This window comes from Arachis ipaensis, chromosome B9 (assembly GCF_059453495.1).
Source record: "Arachis ipaensis isolate K30076 ecotype BB chromosome B9, ASM5945349v1, whole genome shotgun sequence".
In the NCBI taxonomy this organism is placed as follows: Eukaryota; Viridiplantae; Streptophyta; class Magnoliopsida; order Fabales; family Fabaceae; genus Arachis; species Arachis ipaensis.
In genome coordinates, this window is record NC_142444.1 from 28,294,188 (window position 1) to 28,299,534 (window position 5,347).

Consider the following 5,347-nt stretch of genomic DNA (forward strand, 5'->3'; position numbering starts at 1 on the left):
TGCATATTTGTAGTCCTTACTATAGGGAAGCGATTCTGTGAATTGATATTTCCAGGTATTCTTGGTTGACAGTGTACCATACGTAGCTTAATGAAAGAGGCAAAGAGCTCTTATATCAGATGGTGTGTTTAGGAAGCATTGAAGCCATTCACAAGTCGTCTTCATCTAAGCGATTTCGCTTTTAGCATAGTTGATCCTTGATACAAACATCCACATGTTTAGATTAAATTGCTTTAATCCTACTCTTTTCTTTTCTCCTTTAGCTAATAATATATTCTAAGCTAATAATATATTGTACCCAAATTAACTAGACACTGTAGTATGTCTAACTAATGCCCAATTAATGTGTTGGTATGTAATTTGTAGAAAAGCTTTCTGTCAGATCTTATAAACTTTGTTTTATAATTATGGTCTATATAGTTCCATTCCAATTCATTGTTAGTCTTAATTGTGATATTTCTTCTGTTTGCTTTCCAGTACTCTTACATTTGCTTATTATTGATGTTGTTGTAGACTAGATGAGGTGAAAGCTTAGAGAGCTCTAGAATGCCCTTGCATTGTTGACTTACAAACTGGTTCCTGCGGCTTTCAATTTTTGGAGGCGTTTCTCAGATTTCTAAAGAGAGCATTGCTGAAGAAAAAGTAAGTTCCAAACTTGGTCTAAGTAACCCTGTTAGTGTTAGCATGTAATGATGTATTTATTACTTCATAGTTTGTGTCATTTTATTTATTTATTTATTTATTTTATTAAAGTAGACTAGATGTCACATGTGTCTTTTGTATGAACAAGCATTGAGCAAATTCAATTTATTGGTTTTGTTTAATTAGTTATTTAATTTACAATTAAGTTTGTTGCTATATTAAAAATATATGAGAAAGAGGAGCATTCAAATCCTGCTGTTCCTCCTGCTCATCCCTCATTACCTCCTCAACCTAGTGGATCTTCTGAGCATAAGAATCGACTAGAGATATAGGAACATTTCATTCCAATCGAAGGGATAGAGAAGTATGCGAGATGTAAAACTGCAACAGTCAAATAAAATATGTGGGGGGAACAAGTGCTATGCGGCAACATTGGAAGCGATGTTTTAACTCGAACAACGAACAGAGCAAGAGACAAAGAATAGAAGGGGGGAACAAGTGGATCTATATCCTCACCAAGTGTTACAAAGTTTGACCAAGCAGATAATTTATACGCTTTTTGGCATTGTTTTTACATAGTTTTTAGAATGATTTGATTAGTTTTTAGTATATTTTTATTAGTTTTTAAATAAAAATCACATTTTTGGACTTTACAATGAGTTTGTGTGTTTTTCTGTGACTTCAGGTAAATTCTGGCTGAAATTGAAGGACTTGAGCAAAAATTAGATTCAGAGGCTGAAGAAGAACTGTAGATGCTGTTGGATTCTGACCTCCCTGCACTCAAAGTGGATTTTCTAGAGCTACAGGAGTCTAAATGGCGCGCTCTCAATTGCGTTGGAAAGTAGACATCCAGGGCTTTCCAGCAATATATAATAGTCCATACTTTTCCCGAGTTTAGATGACGCAAACTGGGGTTCAACGCCAGCTCTCTGCCCTATTCTGGCGTTAAACGCCAGAAACAAGTTGCAAAGCAGAGTTAAACGCCAGAAACAGGTTACAAACTGGCGTTTAACTCCAAGGAAGACCTCTACACATGGAAGCTTCAATGCTCAGCCCAAGCACACACCAAGTGGGCCCGGAAGTGGATTTCTGCATCATTTACTTATTTCTGTAAACCCTAGGTTACTAGTTCAATATAAATAGGACCTTTTATTATTGTATTGAGAAGCTTGGTCATTCTGGTTCCCTCTCTGGGGCCGAAGCCAATGAACACCATTATCACTTATGTATTTTCAATGGTAGAGTCTCTACACACCATAGATTAAGGTGTGGAGCTCTGCTGTTCCTCATGAATTAATGCAAAGTACTATTGTTTTTCTATTCAATTCAAGCTTATTCTTATTCTAAGATATTCATTCACACCCAAGAACATGATGAATGTGATGATTATGTGACGCTCATCACCATTCTCATTTATGAACGCGTGCCTGACAACCACTTCCGTTCTATATGAAGACAAGCTAGAATGAGTATCTCTTAGATATCTAATACAGGGGACCGAGTCCGAGATATTAGAGTCTTCGTGGTATAAGCTAGAATTATTGGTGGCCATTCTTGAGATCCGGAAAGTCTAAACCTTGTCTGTGGTATTCCGAGTAGGATCTGGGAAGGGATGGCTGTGACGAGCTTCAAACTCGCGAGTGCTGGGCGTAGTGACAGACACAAAAGGATTACTGAATCCTGTTCCAGTATGATCGAGAACCGACAGATGATTAGCCGTGCGCTGACAGCGCATTTTGGACCATTTTCACTGAGAGGACGGGATGTAGCCATTGACAACGGTGATGCCCAACATATAGCTTGCCATGGAAAGGAGTATGAAGGATTGGATGAAAGCAGTAGGAAAGCGGAGATTCAGAAGGAACTAAGCATCTCTATACGCTTATCTGAAATTCTCACCAATGAATTACATAAGTATCTCTATCTTTATTTTATATTTTAATTATATTTTAATTATATTTTAATTATCAAATCTCCATAACCAATTGAATCTGCCTGACTGAGATTTACAAGGTGACCATAGCTTGCTTCAAGCCGACAATCTCCGTGGGATCGACCCTTACTCACATAAGGTTTATTACTTGGACGACCCAGTGCACTTGCTGGTTAGTTGTGCGAAGTTGTGACAAAGAACTAAGATTATGAATGTGCATATAAAGTTTTCAGCACCGTTACCAAGGAATGAACGATCACGATTTCGTGCACCAAGTTTTTGGCGCCGTTGCCGCGGATTGTTCGAGTTTGGACAACTGACGGTTCATCTTTTTGCTCAGATTAGGTAATTTTATTTTATTTTTAAGCTTTTTATTTCTTATTTTCGAAAATAATAAAAAAATATTTTTTCTTCTTTTTTGTTTTTCCCAAAATAATTTTTGAAAAAACCAAAAAAATCTTATAAAATCATAAAAACCAAAAATTTTATGTTTCTTGTTTAAGTATAATGTCAATTCTTAAGTTTGGTGTCAATTGCATGCCTTTATAATTTTTTTTAATTTTCGAAAATTCATCATATGTTCTTCATGATCTTCAAGTTGTTCTTGATGATCTTCTTTGTTTGATCTTTGTATTTTTATGTTTTGTGTCTTTTCTTGTTTTTCATATGAATTTTTGAATTATTAGAGTCTAAGGTTTAAAAATTTTTAAGTTTGGTGACTTGCATGTTTTTCTTTTCTAAAAATTTTCAAAAATAAGTTCTTGGTGTTCATCTTGACATTCAAAGTATTCTTGGTTTTCATCTTGACATTTAAAGTGTTCTTGCATGCATCATGTGTTTTGATCTTGAATTTTCATGTTTTGAGTCTTTTTTGTTGTTTTTTCTCTCTCTTCTTAAAAATTCAAAAATAAAAAAAAATATATTTTCCTTATCCTCTCATAAATTTTCGAAAATTTGGTTTAATTTAGTCAAAAAGTTTTTAAATTTAATTGTTTCTTATGAGTCAAATCAAATTTTTATTTTAAAAATTATATCTTTTTCAAATCTTTTTCAAAAATCAAATCTTTTTCATTTTTCTTTTATGATTTTCGAAAATTTCAAAATGATTTTCAAAAATCTTTTTCTTATTTTTATCTCATATTTTCGAAATTAATACTAACTATTAATATTTTGATTCAAAAATTTCAAGTTGTTACTTGCCTATTAAGAAAGGTTCATTCTTTAAATTTTAAAATCCTATCTTTTAGTTTCTTGTTAGTCAAGTAATCAACTTTAATTTTCAAAAATCAAATCTTTTTAATTTCCTTTTTAAATCTTTTTCAAATTAAATTTCAATCATATCTTTTTCAATTTCAATCATATCTTTTTCAAAATCTTTCATAACTTCTCACTCTTTCAAATTTGATTCTCAAATCTTTTTCAATTAACCACTTAACTTTTTGTTTGATTTTAAAAGTTTACTATTTCAATCATATCTTTTTCAAAACCACCTAACTATATTTCTCTCTCCTAATTTTCGAAAATCACCTCCCTCTTTTTCAAAAATCTTTTTAATTAATTAATTGTTTCTTCTAACTTTTTCGAATACTAATTAATAAATAAAATAAAAACAAAAATATTTTTCTTTTTTTTCTTCTTCTAATTTTCGAAATTCTCTCCCCCTCATCTCTTTCTAATTATTTTATCTACTAACACTTCTCTTCTTCTTAAAAATTCAAACCCTCTCCCTCATTCTGTGTTCGAATTCTTTCTCTTCTCTTCTACTCACATAAAGGAACCTCTCTACTGTGGCAAAGAGGATCCCTATTATTTTCTGTTCCCTTCTTTTTCATATGAGCAGGAGCAAGGATAAGAATATTCTTGTTGAAGCTGATCCGGAACCTGAAAGGACTCTGAAGAGGACTTTACTGAAATTTTCGAAAAAGAAGTAGAGATGGCCGAAACCAATAACAATGGTGGAGGTGCAAGAAAGATGCTTGGTGACTTTACTGCACCAAATTCCAACTTACATGGAAGAAGCATCTCAATCCCTGCCATTGGAGCAAACAATTTTGAGCTAAAGCCTCAATTAGTTTCTCTGATGCAACAGAATTGCAAGTTTCATGGACTTCCATCAGAAGATCCTTTTCAGTTTTTAACTGAATTCTTGCAGATCTGTGATACTGTTAAGACCAATGGGGTTGATCCCGAGGTCTACAGGCTTATGCTTTTCCCGTTTGCTGTAAGAGACAGAGCTAGAATATGGTTGGACTCTCAACCTAAAGATAGCCTGAACTCTTGGGATAAGCTGGTCACGGCTTTCTTAGCCAAGTTCTTCCCTCCTCAAAAGCTTAGCAAGCTTAGAGTGGATGTTCAAACCTTCAAACAGAAAGAAGGTGAATCCCTCTATGAAGCTTGGGAGAGATACAAGCAACTGACCAAAAAGTATCCTTCTGACATGCTTTCAGAATGGACCATTCTGGATATATTCTATGATGGTCTGTCTGAATTATCAAAGATGTCATTGGACCATTCTGCAGGTGGATCCATTCATCTAAAGAAAACACCTGCAGAAGCTCAAGAACTCATTGACATGGTTGCAAATAACCAGTTCATGTACACTTCTGAAAGGAATCCTGTGAGTAATGGGACGCCTCAGAGGAAGGGAGTTCTTGAAATTGATACTCTGAATGCCATATTCGCTCAGAACAAAATATTGACTCAGCAAGTCAATATGATTTTTCAGAGTCTGAATGGATTGCAAGCTGAATCCAACAGTACTAAAGAGGCATC

The 5,347-nt window shown here is 34.1% G+C and overlaps 1 non-coding gene across 1 annotated transcript; it reads right to left on the reverse strand.

Annotated features, from left to right (window-relative positions):
- Positions 1 to 4,910: 4,910 nt before the first annotated feature.
- On the reverse strand, positions 4,911 to 5,018 carry LOC148544115 (small nucleolar RNA R71). The gene has a single exon (XR_015901131.1). It is a non-coding gene; the product is annotated as a small nucleolar RNA R71 (small nucleolar RNA).
- Between the last annotated feature and the right edge of the window lie 329 nt (positions 5,019 to 5,347).